Here is a 17,925-nt window from a genome sequence, read left to right as displayed (position 1 = left end):
TAGCAAGGACTAGGGAAGTCACAGGCTGCCATGAGGATGCTTTGGCCATTTGCCACCATAACAAGCACCACAGGGGCAGCCAGGGTCTCGACATGGAGGGGTGGCTTGAAATAAAAGTGTTTTGGGGACTTAGGTATAGAGTCTCTTCCCGGTAGCTTTGAGTCCATGGGAATCCCCTTCAAGATGGACTGATCTGGGTGACATTCACATCTCCCACTGGAGCTCTGACACCAAAAGAAAGGCAGGCCTCGGAAAGACTTGGCGGGGGGGACTTTTCTGGATCCGACATAACCATTGAGTGCACCCTGCGTGCCTAGTTCCAAACCCTGGGGTAACCTTGACTGTGCAGGTCTAGTGCTAAAGCTGTATTTCTCAAAAATTTCAGGGAACAAACTCAATTTATTTTTTAGGCAAACAAAATCCTATATTATGTCATTTATTTATTAATCTAATCTGCTGCCTTTACATGCTAGAACTGAGTTAATCATGGTCTAATCTCTCCAGAGATGTTTTCATTACAGGCAAGTTTTGCCTGTCTCCTAAGCGAAACAGTACGAAATCCAATTTTTGGATGATAAGAAAGAGGGCCTATGAGACTAGAAAAGGCCCACAGGATGCAATGGCCCTAGAAAGCTGGTAAATTACTTTTCTAGTTTCACCATTCTCAATCAGATGATACACTGTAACTGGCTTAAAATAAGTGACTGTAGCAGACCTAACTAGGGTGGGGTGGGGATCACGTTGAATGTGACAGAGAGAATCAACAACCCCATGACAATTTTTTAAAAAACAAAAAAGAAACTCTCCCCTCAAAAAAAACCCTGGACCAGCATTTCCGGAGTCTTCCCAAATTTTTGAAAAATATAAAATTAAATACAGCCTAATAAGTTTCTTTACTTTAGAACTGCTTAGCATCATCTTTTTCAAATCATCACATTTCTAATTTTAAAATGTATCATAAAAAATTTCAAAAATACACAAAAGAGAGTAATAGTATACTGAGCTACCAAACCTCCATTACCCAGATTCCAGAATTATCAAAATTGTTTTGGCTTATATTTAAATGCTTAAATTTAGTACTTCCGGCCAAGATGGAGGCATAGATGGAAACAATGTGCCCCCTCCCACAACTAAATTTAAAGACAGCGAAGTTTTAAAAACAAAAACACAGCTAAAACAGTAAAAATTGAACTGTACAGAAGTCCAACAATAACGAACCACTCAGGCAGACTGGTAAGATGGGCGGAGTCAGCGGCAGAGTGGGGTCAGGCTGGAAAGATCGGTCTGACCGACCCAGGACCAGAACCAGAGGCGGTTGGTGGATCCCAGGTGTGGGGTGGTGACAGGTGGACCCAGTGGGGGCACAGGGCGGTTGGCTGACTGCGGTCGCACATTTGCATGCAGATAAACCAAGCGAAGGAGTGAACAGTGAGACAGACCGCTCAGGTTAGGGCCCCAGCAATGGGAATTAGAACCTGAAATCACTAACTGGAAAGACTTTCTCCGGGTCGAGGGGTCAGGAGAGGCTCCCAGGCTCACAGAGAGTTCGTTGGAGAGACGCACAGGGTGCTGGAGAGTACACGGGCCCACACACCCGGGAACCAGCACCAGAGGGACCCAATTTGCTTGTGGGAGGCCGCAGAGGGGATGAAGATCTGGGAGAGAGCGGAGAGGAGCAAAGTGCCATTTTTTCCCCTCTCTGACCCCGCCCCCACATACGGTGTCACAACCCAGCAACTGGGTCGCCCCGCCCTGGTGAACACCTAAGGCTCTGCCCCTCATATATAATAGGTGCGAACAAACCAAACATTATGACTCAAGAACAGCTCAAAGCCCCAGAGCCTATAAATCTAAGTGACAAAAAAAAAATAGCCAAACTTTCAGATGCACAGTTCAAAACACTGGTGATCAGGATGCTCACAGAATTGGTTGATTTTAGCCACAAATTAGAGGAACATATGAAGGCTAAACTGATTGAAATGAAGGGAAATGCACAGAAAACCAATAGTGATGGAAAGGAAACTGGGATTCAAATCAAGGGAGTGAACCAGAAGGAAGAAACAACCAAAAAGAAAAAAATAAAGAAAGAAGAATTCAAAAAAAAATGAGGAGAGGTTTAGGAACCTCCAGGACATCTCTAAACATTCCAACATCCGAATTATAGGGGTACCAGAAGGAGAAGAGGAAGAGCAACAAGTAGAAAACTTATTTGAACAAATAATAAAGAAGAACTTCCCCAGTCTGGCAAAGGCAATAGACTTCCAGGAAATCCAGGAAGCTCAGAGAGTGCCAGAGAAGTTGGACCCAAGAAGGAACACACCAAGGCACATCATAATTACATTAGCCAAGATGAAAATGAAGGAGAGAATTCTAGAAGCAGCGAGAGATAAGGGGACAGTTACCTACAAAGGAGTGCCCATCAGACTGTCAGCAGATTTCTCAAAAGAAACCTTACAGGCAAGAAGGGGCTGGAAAGAAGTATTCCAAGTCATGAAATCCAAAGACCTACAGCCAAGATTGCTCTATCCAGCAAAGCTTTTATTTAGAATGGAAGGGCAGATAAAGTGCTTCTCAGATAAGGTCAAATTCAAGGAGTTCAACATCACCAAGCCCCTATTATATGAAATGTTAAAGGGACTTATCTAAGAAAAAGAAGATAAAAAATATGAACAGTGAAAGGACAGCAAACTCACAGTTATTAACAACCACACCTAAAACAAAAGCAAACTAAGAGGATAGCTAGATCAGGAGCGGAAACATAGAAATGGAGATCACATGGAGGGTTAGCAACAGTGGGAGGAGGAGAAGGGGGGAGAAGGTACAGAGAATAAGTAGCATAGACGGTAGGTAGAAAATAGAAGTGGGGAGGGCAGGAATACTGTGGGAATGTGTATTCCCAAGAATCTAAAGAACTTTTGACACATGGATGAAAGGGGGGGAATGGTGGGGGAGGGGTGTGCAGGGTGGAGAGGAGTGAAGGGGGGAATGGGACAATTGTAATGGCATAATCAATAAAATATATTTAAAAAATACATGCTTAAATTTGATGTGTAAAACTTATAGCTAGCATTTAAATGTTACCAGCTTCTCACAGGAATAAAAATCTAGAGAGACATATATACTGTGATTACAATACTTGATTATTGTAGCACCCATCAGTTGAATACTATGAGCCAACTATTTTTCAGCCATTTACATGGATTAACTCCTTTAATTTTCTCCATAATGTGAGGAGTCGGTCTACTAGTATCCCCACTTTCCCAGCTAATTTTTTAAAGGAAGTAATTTTTAAAACAATTTTATTTTTAAAAGAGAGACAGAGACAGAGAGAGAGAAACATAAATTTGCTCTTCCATTTATTTATACATTCACTTGGTTGCTCCTTGTATGTGCCCTGACCAGGAACTGAACCTGCAACCTTGGCATTTCAGGACAACACTCTAACCAACTGGGCTACCTGGCCAGGGTTTATCCGCATTTCACACAAGAAGAGACTGGGAAGTTAGGAAAATGAGGCATGGAAGGCTTTACTTTACTCAACCAAGGTCACAGAGCTGGTAAATTACAAAACCACTCTTGGCATTCAGGCTCTTATAAACAATGTTATCTTTGCAATTTTTCCCCCTAAATGTTTGAGAAAAAATTTCCGGAGCAGACAAATATAGTTCCATTCCAGAATTGGGAAGTGAGTACACACCTAACAGTGTGACTTTTGTTACTTAAAAGGATCTTTCGTGTTAAGCAAAAAATGACTTAACTGAAAGGATGGCTCATGAAATCAAAGCAAAAGTGCTTTCTGAATATTTATAGCTAGACTACATGTTCCTTGATGGCAGGATGACACTTTTCTATGCTTGATCATCCACCCATTCACACACTCACTCATCCATCCAATTCTGAGCATCTACCATCTGCTAGGCAGTGAGGCCCTGGGAATATAGCAGCCAGCGACTCTGTCCTGAATGAGATCTCTTAGGAAATTTTTTTTAAAGACTGCTGTTTTAACTTCCTAGTTTAGATCCAGATCTTCAAGAACAGGAGTGCACTGAGTAAAAATGAAAAGGTCATTTAAGTTATTAGATACACAGTGAAAAAATAAATGAGTCAACGCCCCACTTCCAGTTCTCATAACCCTATACCTCTATTACCTATTAATATTGCAGTACAAGTATGTATACACTGCACCGTTAAGTTTCCTGAGGGTAGATACTCAGTCTATTTATCTTAGATCCTTGCCATCCACCACAGAACACAAAGTAGACACACAGTTATTTGAGTAACATGAATATTGATAAAAAATGTGTCTAAGGCCTAAGGAGTGCATGTCTAAATGTAGGGGTCAGAGGTGGATCAAAAACCCTCAAATCCCACACTAAGGCACTGGGCCTTCATTCAGAACACAATGGAGTGAACACATAATACGCCATACTCATGATGTATTACAGAACTATACACTTGAAACCTATATAATTTTATTAACCAATGTCACCCCAATAAATTCAATAAAAACTTAAAAAAAAAACCCAGAACACATAGAAGAACTACTGGATCAAAGCACAGAACAGGAAAGAAGCATCATTATATTTGTGCTTCCAAAAGATTATTAAATGGCTTCAAGGTAGAAGATACTTGATGCAGGAAGACCTACTCGAGGATTTTTACCACAGTCCACGAACGTGTTAATAAGGACTAGACTCTCCTGATCTCTAAAATGAGGGGGTGATTCTCAAATCACCTACTTACGAGGTTGTTTTAAGAGTTAAATAAGATGATGCCCTGGCTGGTGTGGCTCAGTGGATTGAGCAAGGGCCTGCGAAACACACAATTACGGTTCGATTCCCAGTCAGGGCACATGCCTGGGTTGCAGGCCAGTTCCCAGCAGGGAACTCATGAGAGGCAACCATACATTGATGTTTCTCCCCTTCTCTCCTTCCCTTCCTCTCTAAAGATAAATAAATTTAAAAAATCTTTAAAAAAATAAGATGATAAACATAGACCAACACTGGAAAGCAGAAGTGGTTCATCACAAGAGAAGGGATGTCATGAGGAACCCAGTCTTGTGCCAGGTCTGACCTGGCCTGGATGAAATATATTAGAGATGTACAAGTATTTTGAAAAACTCAGTTTCTAGACACTTAAAGCTGAGAACAAATTACTGGAAAGTAGTGGGTAAAGGACCTATGCAGCTACATTATAGAGACATGCACAGACCTCTTACTCTGCCACTTTTACCACACAGCTCACTAAGATCTTCCCAAAGTGACAGGTAAGAAAAAATGGGATCAGAGAGCTGGAAAGGTGCAAAGCCTAACTCTCAGCTCCTGGGCCTTGCTAACCCCCCCACCCCCCACACACCCCCCCACCCCCAGTCCGGGCCTCTGGCAGTGCTGAGACTGCTGGGAAAGCCTGGGCTGCACCTGGACGAACACAGCAGCGGGAGCAGGGGCTGCCTGGCCCTGCCTCTCCCAGCCCTAAGCAGCTGTCTTCTCCTCACAGCAGCCAGGTCCCCCAAAGCGAGACAGAGCTGAGAGGGTCAAAACAATCTTCTCCAAGAGCCAAGAAGACGGGCGGACAGACGCGGGTGGGAATGACCGAGGCCCTCCAGGACAGACTGCAGAACCTGCCCGATCGACTGTCGTACAGGGAATGGGGCCATGTGGTTCAGGACAGAGACTACTTTTAAGCCAGGCACACAGTATGTGAGTGAATAAATGAAATCATTGTTCTAACTGGGACAGCTGTTTCTACTGTTGGCTTAGAGGTGTGTAGAAAAGTGACTTTGGGTGTTTTAGGGAAGGCAGTGAGAAACCCGAGTCTAGATCTGCATTTCAGAGGATTTGAAGAGAGAAACAGAAACACAATAGACGAACAGAAATTGAACTTAAAAAACTGAAATTTCTCATAAATTCGTTCAAAACAAAAAAAATCACATTTCCTGACACAAACATATTTAGCAAATGTTAAAACATATACAAGGGCAGCCCTGACAGGTGTGGCTCAGTGTGCTGGGAGCCATTTCCCAAAGCGAAAGGTCGTTGGTTTTATCCCTGGTCAGGGCACATGTCTCGGTTGCAATAAAGTGATTATTTAAAAAAATACAAATTCTTCGAAAAATTAAACACAACACACAATCCAGCAATTCTAACTCTGGCTATATACCCTCTAAAAATAAAAACAAGGACTCAGATATCTGAACGCACATGGCCACATTATTCACAATAGCCAAAAGGTGGAAACAAACTCAGCATCCTTCAACAGGTAAACTAATGAACAAAATGTGAAATATACAAGGGCATATTTTTAGGTCTTAAAAAAGGAAGGAAATTCTGATACATGCTAAACATGGATAAGTCTTTAGGACATTATGTTAAGTGAAAAAAGCAAATCACAGAAAGATAAATATCAACCCTGGCTAATGTAGCTCATTGGATTGAGCGCGGGCCTGCCAACCAAAGGATTGTGCTTCAATTCCCAGTCAGGGCACATGCCTGGGTTGCAGGCCAGTTCCCAGCAAGGGATGCATGAGAGGCAACCATACATTGATATTTTTCTCCCTTTCTCCTTCCCTTCCCCTCTAAAGACAAATAAATTTTTAAAAATCTTAAAAAAATAAATATCATATGTGTTTACTTATATGAGGTACCCAGCATAGTCAGAATCAGAGACAGAAAGTAGTGTGACAGTTGCTAGTGGGTGGGCGGTTAGTATGTAATGGTCACAGAGCTTCAGATGGGGAAGATAAAGTTCTGGGGATAGAGGGTGGTGATGGTTGCACAATGAAATTAAAGCCATAGGACTATACACTTAAAACTGGTTAAAATGGTAAATTTTATGTTGTGTGTTTTGAACTGTAACCTTAAAACCTCACTAAAACAGACAGAAAAGCAATGACACGTCTTCCCTTTTTTACAGTCTTTTAATGATTGTAGGGCAAGTATCTTATAAAGGGACATATAGTTCACATGCTTTTTCACACCTTGTCATTTTATTCTCACATTAAATCTTCAGTGTAAGCAGGACAGGCTTCATTCTCATATCTCTGAATGAGGTCGTTAAGGTAGAATGTGAAATGACTTATCCGAGGTAAAATAGATACGGTAAAATGGCAAAACTTTATAACTAGATCTCAGGTATTCTGATTCCCTAATTTAGTGTTTTCTGTCCTAAACAAGAAAGCATCTCACAAGTATCCAGTCTTACACCAACCTTTCTGAAGAGAACAGCCATGTCTTCCTTCTCTCACTCTATATGCCTACAGCACTGCTGACTGCTACTCAAGTCTTAAACTGCCAGCTTCCACTCTATCAGCCCCATCTAACACTAAAGGACAGATCTTAAAGTAATCCCTAGTGCTCCGCACCACTGGTGAACAGTAAGCTTCTGGGTTGTGAATTATATTCAACCTCCTGGCATCTAAACAGCAAAGACAATTATGACTATGCTTCTCTATTTTCACTCCTTCCTATTACTTGTTTTCCCCTCCTTCACAGAAGATACTTTTGTAATTTCTGTAATGAAGAAAAAATACATACAAATGTAAAGAGAATGGTAAAACCAACCCCCACAATCCACTATCTATCTAATTCCTCTGGATTATTTTGTTTTTATTTTTTTAGAGAGGGGGGAGGGAGAGAGAAAAAGAAGAGAAACATCGATGCAAGAGAGAAACATTGATCTATTGTCACCCAACCCCAACTGGGGGACTGAACACACAACCTAGGCATGAGCCCTGACCAGGAATCAAACCGGCACCTTTTACATTGCAGGAGGGCACCCAACTGAGTCACACCAACCAGGGCCCATTTAAATTATTCTGAAACAAGTCCTAGATAACATATTATTCCATCTGTCAATAGTTTCTTATGCTTCTCTGCAAGAAAGGATGTAAAAAAAACTACAATAACCATTATCACACCTAAAATAAAAAACAATGCCTTTTTTAAAAAAGGTTTTATTTATTTATTTTTAGACAGAGGGGAAGGGGAGGAGAAAGAGAGGGCGAGAAAAATCAGTGTGTGGTTGTCTCTCACACACACCCTACTGAGGACCTGGCCCACAACCCAGGCATGTGCCCTAGCCGGGGAATCGAACCAGGGCGATCCTTAGGTTCGCAGGCCAGTGCTCCATCCACTGAGCCACACCAGCCAGGGCTAATACTATCTTAAGAAGTTCCCAGACAGGGTTTCACATTTTCCCAATTGTTTCACTTTTTTCCTTAGTTTTGTTTTGAATCAGAACCCAAATAAGGTTCATTGTGGCTGGATGACTATGTCTCTTAAATCTTCAACAGGTTCCTCTCATGTCCCTCCTTTTCCCTCTTGTAATTTTGTTGAAGAAGTCAGGCTATCCATAGTTTTTTCATAGTCTGGATTTTGGCAAATGCATCACCATGATATAGTTTAAATGTCCTCCTGACTCCTGTTACTTCCTCTAATTGATAATTAGACCCAGTGACTTTATTAGATTCAGGATCACTGCTGTATTTTTAAAGTTCATTTTGGCAAGACTGCTTCACAGGTAGGGTGTGCATTCCCAACAACGGGTACAAAATATCTACTCAGTCTGGGATGTTAGCAATTACCAATGGTCACCAACTAGAGTCATTAATTCATTAAGGGTTGCAACATGGAGATATTGTATTATTTCTTCTTTATTCACTAACTGGAACACTTCTCTAAGAGAAACTCAATATTTGTTTGTTGTATGGTTTGTAGAGAAAAGGCAGAATAAGTGAATGATTCTTTACTTTTATTTACTGATTTTCAAAACAAGTAACTTCCCAGCATCCTCTAAAGATGATCAGCAAGCTTGTATGTATGTATGTGTGTAAGTATTTCCTCACCTGAGGACATTTTTCCATCACTTTTATCATCACTTTGAGAGAGAGGAAGAGGGTAAGAGAGAAAGAGAAATACTGACTGGTTGCTTCCCTTACATGCCCTGACAGGGATTGAACCCGCTACCTAGGAATGTACCCTGTTGAGAATCAAATCCAGGACCTTTCTGTCTCCGGGAAGACACATCAACCAGCTGAGCCGCACAGGCCAGAGCAATCAGAAAGCTTTTTAAAAACAATTTTATGCATTCATAATTTTACCACAGCTGATGGGTTTCAATCTCTTGAATTGGGAATTTTAACTTTCCTTTGTCAGGCTTTACTGCTGAAGCACGTGATGGAGCTCTGACTTAATAAATAAAGGTGTAAAAGAGATTTGCCATAAACTCTTACTAACATTTGCTACAAACTCATCCATCTTGTTTTGCCACAAAGATTTTTTGCTTACCAGAAAATTCTCATGTCTAGTCTCAAGCAAGGAGAAAATATTTTGGGAAAGTCTGAAGACAAGAATAACTAAGTCTTATGAAGCAAATTATGGAATTTTCCTCTAAAAAAGAATTCACAAATAAATCCCAGATAAAACATGCTTAATACAATTTCAAAATATAAGGGAAAAAAGACACATTATACTTGAAGTTAGTTCTGGCATCCAAGTCTCCTTCTAAAGAAGGAAGAGAGGGTGGGGCTTACACAGTAACAACACAGTTCCTTTACTGCTCCTTCCAGGATTCCTCTTTAGTAGGTAAGATTTTTTTCGTAACACTTAAGGGACTGTCAAACTTTCGATCTAATGAAATACCACTTTACACCAGTCAGAATGGTCACCATAAACAAAGCAACAAACAACAAACGTTGGAGAGGTTGGGGGGAAACAGGGAGCCTAGTTCACTGTTGGTGGGATTGCAGACTGGTACAACCACTATGGAAAACACTATGGAATTTTCTCAGAAAACTAAAAATGAACGTGCCTTTTGACCCAGCAATTCCACTGTTAGGAGTATATCCTAAGAACCCTGAAGCACCAATCCAAAAGAACCTATGCACCCCAATGTTCATAGCAGCACAATTTACAATAGCCAAGAGTTGGAAGCAACCTAGGTGCCCATCAGTAAATGAATGGATCAAAAGACTATGGTACATTTACACAATGGAATCCTATGCAGCAGAAAGAAAGAAGGAGCTCTTACCCTTTGCAACATCATGGATGGAACTGGAAAGCATTATGCTAAGTGAAATAAGTCAGGCGGTGAAAGACAAATACCATATGATCTCACCTTTAACAGGAACCTAAACAACAAAACAAAAGCAAGCAAAATATGACCAAAGACACTGAAATACAGAACAGGCTGACAGGGACAAGAAGGGAAAGGGGAGAGAATTTCAGGGGAAAAGGGGAAGGATTCACAGGAACAAGTATAAAGGACACATGGACAAAAACTAAGAAGGGGGGGAAATGGGAGGGAGGTGGGGACCACTTAGGGGGTGGGCTGGGATGGGATGGGAGTAAAAGGCAGAAAACTGTACTTGAACAATAATTAAATAAATTTAAAAAACCCTTTCGATCTAAGAGAACAATTTTAGAAAATAATTAAGGACAAGCAAAAACCACTTTACAAGTCTAGTCTAACTGACTTTAGTATAAAGACAATACCATACCTCGTGTTTGTTAAAAAATTGTTTAGAAAGCACGTTTTCATGTTATTATTTCATCCTAACGATTCATTCACTAAGTATCTATAATGTACCAGACACTGCTATATACTGTAGGCTTTGGCTCAAAGTACACAAAGCTATGTGGAGAAGTCAGACATATAAGCAAATGATTACAGTACAGTGCAATAGGGATGGAAGAGGGGTCCAAGACACTAAGGGAGTGAGTGTATCACTACTGGTAAAGGTACTGTTTGAAGTGGATCTAGAAGAATAAAGAGGACTGTACCAATTAGGAGATCTTTTGATGGCAAGTAACTCCAAAGAATTGACTTTATAAACAATAAGAAATTTATCTGTCACGAGATGTCCCATGGTAGGGAAAGCCACAGGCCCAATTCAATACATGTCTAAAATAATGCTGTCAGGGACCCAAGTTCCTTCTACCTTGCTGCTCTGCCATGCTTAGGGCATGCTTCATCATGCCGATAACAACTGGGGTCACATGGGAAAAACCCTCTTCCCAGAAACAGCATGTCTCCTTCCTTTCAATCTCACTGGGACAAGTATCAGATTGCAGAGAAAGGCCTTGAGCTGACTGGCTTGGAGTAATCAAAATCTCGCCCTGGGGTGGGTGATGAATCATCTCAGTCTCCTGGATGACAAACACTGGGATAAACATGAAAAACAGAAGCACAGAAAACAAGCAGCAGCTTGGTATAGCTGGAATGACGGGAAATCTAAGGATGGACACCATCTCAAACTCATGAATTTGTACTTTGTCCTACAGACAATAGAAAGTTAACACAGGTCTGTAGGGAAGTAACATGCTCCAATTTGTTTTTTTAGAAATGTATGAATGGTAGCAACATAGAGAATGGCCAGAGAAAAAGCGGGAGAGTTGGAGAACAATTAGCAGTGACTTGATTGGTATGCTGTCAATAAGCAGTCCAGACTAGTAAGGAAGTGGTAACGTGGAGGAAAAGAATGGAATAAATACTTACAAGGTGGCAAAGCTGCTATGTAAGACACTGCTTATGCATACATAATACATACATATGTTTTATTTGGTTAGTTTTACAGATCAGGAAAATTAAGCCTCAGACAGATTAAATGGCTTCCTTAAGTTCACAGAAACAGAAGTCAGAATCTGAATGGAGGTTTGAATCCCAGTCAAGTGTTCTATTACATTACAACTATAAATACTCCCAACAATGCTCCAAAAAGGGGACCTTTTTCTGAATTCTGTGATTTAAAGGATAAGGATGTTGTGTGTACTGGAATAAGATGACTCCGATTTATTCCAACCTTAATGTAAGGTTCACTATATGAATTCAACGCCAATTATAAAACTTGACATTATATGTTTTCTTTTAAGTGTCTATATTATTTAAGGTGGTAAGGATGCTACGAAAAATGATTTGTAGTGTCAAATTTATAGACTGTCAAGAAAATTAAAAACCACAAACCTCATTAAATATTTTTGAACTTGTTTTGCAAATATTAATAGGTACTGGATGTCTGAATTGCATTATAAATCTAAAGTAAATCATGCCTCTCTGAAATTTTGGATTCTGATAACTTCTTTCCATGAGCATCAACTTAAAAAGAAAAACGTTACCTCATTTCTTAAAAAGATACCTCTTTAAAAAACTCACTTGTGCCCTGGCTGGTGTAGTTCAGTGGATTGAGCAAAGGGTTGAAGCAAAGGGTCACTGGTTTGATTCCAAGTCAGGGCACATGCCTGGGATGCAGGCCAGGTCCCTAGTATGGGGTATGTGAGAGGCAACCACACATTCATGTTTCTCTCCCACTCTTTCTCCTTCCCTTCCCCTCTCTCTAAAAAATAAATAAAATATTAAAAAAAGATTTAAAACAACCCTCACTTGCCTATTTCTTTTTACAGTGGAGAAGTTTGATCAATTAGACTTCATTAAAATTCAAAACTTGTGTGCATCAAAGGACACTCAACAGAGTGAAAAGGCAATGCACAGAATGGCACAGACTATCTGAAAATCATGCATCTGATAAGAAACTGATACCCAGGACCTATAAAGAACTACCAACAACAAAACAAGCAACTTGATTTAAATAATTTACACAGATATTTCTCCAAAGAAGATATACAAACAGCTGATAAGCATACAGGATGTGAACATCATAGATGTGAACATCACTAATCAGCGGTGAAATGCAAGTCAAAATCACAGTGAGCCCTGGGCAGGTAGCTCAGCTGGTTAGAGTATCCTTCTGATATGTCAAGGTTGTGGGTTCAATCCTAGGTCAGGGCAGATACAAGAATCAACCAATGAATGCATAACTAAGTGGAACAACAAATCAAATGTATGCTTTTTTTCCTCTCTCTAAAGTCAATTAAACACACACACACACAATGAGTTGCCACTTCACACCCATTAGGGTGACTATTATAAAAATAAAGTGCTGCCCTGGCTGGTGTAGCTCAGTGGATTGAGCACAGGCCTGCGAACCAGAGGATCACGGTTCGATTCCCAGTCAGGGCACATGCCTGGGTTGCAGGCCGGTTCCCTGCAGGCCAACTCCCAGCAGGGGATGCACGAAAGGCAACCATACATTGATGTTTCTCTTCCTCTCTCCTTCCCCTCTAAAGATAAATAAATAAAATCTTAAAAAAATAAAATTTAAAATAAATAAAAAAATTTAAAAAAAGTGCTGAGGATATGTAAAAACTGGAACCCTTATACAGTGCTGGTGGGAATGTAAAATTTTATGGGTACATATATGCCTAAAAGAAATGAAAGCCCATACTCAGATATCTGTACACCCTGGCTCAAAGCAACACTATTCACAACAGCCAAAAAATGGAAGCAAACCAAGTATCTATCGACAGATAAATACATGAACAAAATGTAGTATATACATATGGTGGAATATTATTCAGCCTTAAAAATGAAGGAGATTCTGACAAATGCTACAAGACAGATGAACCTTGAAGATATTATGCTAAGTGACATGAGCCCGTCACCTAGGGAGAAACACTGTATGATCCCACTTACATGGGGTTCCTAGAGTAGTTTAAATCAGAGACAGAGGGTAGAGTGGTGGTTGTCGGGGCCGTGGGTAAAGGGAAACGGCGAGTCAGTGTTTAATGGGCACACAGAGTCCGTGGGAGAAGAGGACGAGTGCTCTGGAGACGCGTGGTGGTGATGCTGCACAACCGTCTTAATGCTGCAGAACTACAGACTTAAATCAGGTTAAAATGGAGTTTTATGTTGTGTTTACTACAATAAAAATAAAATAGCACCTGCTATGTCTCCTTCCTATTGACTCTACCCTAATCCAAGATCTCATCTCTTCATACCCAGGCAGCTGTTATAGCTACTGTCGGCCCGGGTTTATTCACCCCAGTTTCTTCTCAGTCTAAGTCAATCTGTAGATAACTGACAGGTCCACCTTACTAGTTTACCATATTAATTAACGTCTGGCCTCCGAACTTTCAAAGGCTCCCCGTAACTCGCAAAGAGGACCCAAATCTAAATCTAATGAAGTAAGTCAGTCAAAGACAAATGCCATGAGACTTCACTTATATGTGGGATTTAATGAACAAAATAAACTAAAGAAAGGAAAACAGACTCAAAGGTGTCAAAGGGGAGAGGGTAGGAGGGCTGGGTGAAAAAGGTAAAGGGATTAAAGGAAACAAACCAAAAACCATTACAGGCAACAGCGTGATGATGACCAGAGGGAAAGGGGGTGGGAGAGGTAGAAGAGAGTAAAGGATAAACGGTGATGGAAGGAGACTTGACTTGGGGTAGTGGACACACAGTACAATTTATAGATGAGGTATTATAGAACAGTATACCTTAAACCCATATAATTTTATTAACCAATATCACCCCAATACATTCAATTTAAAAAATCGAAATCTCCTCAATCCAGTACTCAATCTCTTATGCAGACCAGTATCTCCCAACTATCTAACGTTTTCCTTTTAGTATCCTCCAAATGTAGTAGCCAGCTCATCCTACTTCCCCTCTATACCCCTCCCCCAAGCGAATCTCCACCTTCTACTCTGGCCTTTACCTCAAAAAGTAATTGCTCCAATCTCTCTGTAAATCTAAACCCTCAGAGGCTAGCTCAGGTCCCAAGCATTCCAGGAAGTTCTTTAGACTCCTGAGGCCTCCTTTATCTCCCTCTGACCAGAACACCCACAGCATTCTTTGCATTGGAGGAACTTACTGGATTGTCTTCTAGACTCATACGGGTACATCTTATTTCCTGAGGGTAAAGTCTATACATTCCACTTGTTCCACTCTTTTCTTTTTTCCTGCAGCATGACGCAAAACACAACGAAGATCACCTGTTTAACTGAACACAAGGTACAACTTGGGACGTGTGCATTTCACTGTCTAGATTATGAAATCAGAATCATTCAATGTTATTGTATTTCTAAAGGTTAACCTGTGACACAAGAAAGAAAATTGCTGTGACTCAACCAGACACATGAAAACTAGGTGTTATAACGCGGCAAACACAAAACAGGTGTTTTGAATCCTAAATTAGAATCTGATGCAAAAAAAACTTGTTTAAAAGCTGGTATTGGGACACAGAATAATACACAGTAGTTAGGTTGTGGGGCAGAACGTTGACTTTTGAGTTTTACTGAATGCATGGAAGAATGAGCCACGCATGCTGTAATAGGGCAAAAAAGTAGTCCCAAGCCTGTGAAAACTTTAAACGTCAGTTTTTATGAAATTCAGATTAGGGGGGGGAAATCATTAGTTACTTATGGTAACTGATGGCAGCTGTCAGAATCAGAGCAAGGTTCTTCAACTTGACTACACAAAGGCCCGGGGATGGTATCAGCGCTCAGGATGCGATCCATGAGTAAGAATCAGGAGAGCAGCGAAGGGCTCCCGAAACCCAGGCCCTGTTTGGGTCCAATCCCTGACCAGCTGCACTTACCTCCCTGCGCCTAGTGTCCCAGCTCTAAAGCAAGCCCCACCACATCCCTAAAGGTTTTCCTGACTCAAAAATCCAAGACAGGTTCAACCACAGCTGCCACTCACATGTATGATTCTTACAACTTCAACTCTTTCTTCCGCATTTCCTGAAGAGAGTAATTTATTTCAGCAATTCCAAAGAAATGGATGCTAGTCAACGACAAAAGATTTTGTTAGCTGAAAAAACTAAGCAAGCCCGTGAAAATGCCTCTGTCCTCAGTGCAGCAGGACGTTTTCGCAGCGCGAACAGTGCCCCGGTGAAGACACCCAAGACCGCTGCAAATTAGGCCTAACCCTGAGCACTTCTTATCTGTGCTGGGGTGTGCAGACGTGTTGCTGTAGTTCAAAGCAGAGAAGCAACACTCACAGGTTCCCCCCCCCCCAAAAAAAAAGAAAGAAAACAATGGTGAGAAAGTTCTCATGCCCGGGGTAAGGGCAGTAAACAGTTGTGCAAATGATAACACACAGAAAAAGGCACGCTTTTGGCCATTCAAGTTCTCCAAGCACAGACTCCTTTATCAAACACTTGGTATTGTTTCCCTTCCAACCTGTCAAAGCGCAGTGCCACTCCGATCCCGATCCCGAGATACAAACTTACCTACACCATCCAACTTCTCCCCCGGGCGCGGCGCTCCCCGGCCTGCTCCCTCTTCAATTCCAGCCGGTCTGTCTCACGTCCACCCCGGCGCGGTCGCAGCCCCGCAGCCGGTAAACCCGCGCCTGACTCTCGGCAGCGCCGTCCTGGCGTCCCGGGAGCGGCGGGTCCCGCCCCTCGGAGCCCAGAGCCTGGAGCTCGGAGCCCGCCGGGCTGCCGCCACGGCCACCTAGGGCTCTCTCCCCGCCCCGAGTGCCACGCCTCGAGCCTCTGCCCCCGGGACAGCGGCGAACAGCCAAGCCCGCCCTCGGAGTGCACGGGGACCGGGGACCGGCCAGTCCTCTGAGGTTTGGTTGCCCCAAACCCGGACCGACCACTGCCACTGCCACTGCCCCGCCGGCGGCCCGGTGCCTTCTGCGGTGGCCCGGCCGCAGAACGGCCGCCTCTCCGTCCAAGCACAGCCCCTTCCTCTCTAGGATGCCCCGTGCCGGGCACAGCCTCGGCTCACAGTCTCGGAGACACCGAGGGACACTCACCCTGGAGGCTCCTCCTGCCGCTGCTGCTGCTGGGACCCCGGCCGTCGCCCCCGCCGCTGCCACCGCCAGCACCGCTGTCCGCACGGGCGCCGGCACCCCCTGCCATCCTCCTTCTCCTGCGGCCGCCGCCGCCCTCTCCGCTCCTGTCAGAGGCTCAGGCTCCGGGACTACTCCAGGTTCCCCTCGCCGCCATTTTAACTCCTACAGGGAGCAGGCGGGGCTCAGCTTGGTGCGGCCCCATGGCGCCTGCGCAGCGCTGCAGAGCCGGCCCGACCACCCGCCCTCTCCCGCGTCGACGCGCCCGGGATCACGTGGGCCAGCGGTGGTTCGTGCACCAGCCAGCTGGGAAGGCGCGTTCGCGGCACCGGGAGTCGTAGGAACCGAGTGCGAGCGCATTATTCACCCTCCACGCCTGGGACTGGGGCGCTGGGTGCTCAGAGTTTAAAGTTCATTGTACCATCGTGCTTATTCCCTGAAATGGTGACAAATCATATCAGAATGGAATTATAATAACTACGTTCCCAGACCACTAGTTCAATTCGTGTTTCCATTGGGCGGTCGGGGACCTGATTGATCGCTCACAATGCTTCAACCTTGAAGACGAGACTGCTTCCGTCTCGTCTTCATACTTGGTGTTTGGCAGTTTATCTTAAGCCCTGTCTACATGGTACTTTTACAGGTACTACCTTGCTAGTTAAACAAAATCTTGAAGACACAAATTTTTTTTCTTAACAAGACAACCTCATAAACGGGGGAGGACAAGAACCAAGGCGAGCCCACAGTGGCCAGTGGAAGAGCCAAATTACTCTAACCTGGATAGCTCTTGTTTGGAAGTTTGCGAAAACTTCAGCGATGCAATAACAAAAACATATTTACAGAGATGAGCTTCTTCTAGTTCTCAAAACTGGTAAATACAAAGCTTCTTTTGAACGTCAAAACTACCCTTAGCCGTAGTCGGGACAGGCTTCGAAATATCCAGTCCTTTGCCCAGGGGCATACACCTAGCATTAACAAGTAGGCAAGCCAGGACTAGAATGCAGACATTCTGACCTTGGTCATGAGGCCGTTCAATGCTCACAGTTCTTCAGTAGGCATTAGCAATACAAGATGTATTTGTCCTCTGGGAATTTATTTAAAACCCCTTTTTTAAAGTATTTACATTTTCAACTTTACTCACCCTTTGAGAAACAAGTTTTTTTTAGTCACACCCAGTATTTTTGTTGTTCTCAGACCACCTCTAAACTTTAAAGGATAAGAGCAATTTCAAATTTTGTGATGTGTTTTTTAACCATCTCTGGGTCTGCCATTTTTAATACATTTCTTATT

General features: G+C 42.6%; 1 protein-coding gene across 10 annotated transcripts in view; it reads right to left on the bottom strand.

The window, feature by feature from the left end:
* BTBD7 (BTB domain containing 7) overlaps nt 1–16,821 on the bottom strand; it is a 57,699-nt gene extending 40,878 nt beyond the window's left edge. For 3 of the 10 annotated variants that reach the window (XM_037031091.1, XM_037031093.1, XM_037031100.1), the window contains exons 1-2: nt 16,600–16,821; nt 14,705–14,833 (exon numbers count right to left, since the gene is read on the bottom strand). The gene's annotated coding sequence lies outside the window, so the exon portion shown is untranslated. Of the gene's footprint in view, nt 1–13,524; nt 13,997–14,704; nt 14,834–16,066; nt 16,569–16,599 lie in introns of those variants that run through there. The other 7 variants (XM_037031095.1, XM_037031097.1, XM_037031094.1 and 4 more) reach the window with 6 other exon arrangements.
* Between the last annotated feature and the right edge of the window lie 1,104 nt (nt 16,822–17,925).

Source organism: Sturnira hondurensis, unplaced genomic scaffold, assembly GCF_014824575.4.
Source record: "Sturnira hondurensis isolate 20B ecotype Veracruz unplaced genomic scaffold, ASM1482457v3 Scaffold0021143, whole genome shotgun sequence".
Taxonomy (NCBI): domain Eukaryota; kingdom Metazoa; phylum Chordata; class Mammalia; order Chiroptera; family Phyllostomidae; genus Sturnira; species Sturnira hondurensis.
This window is presented reverse-complemented; position numbering and strand designations above follow the sequence as displayed.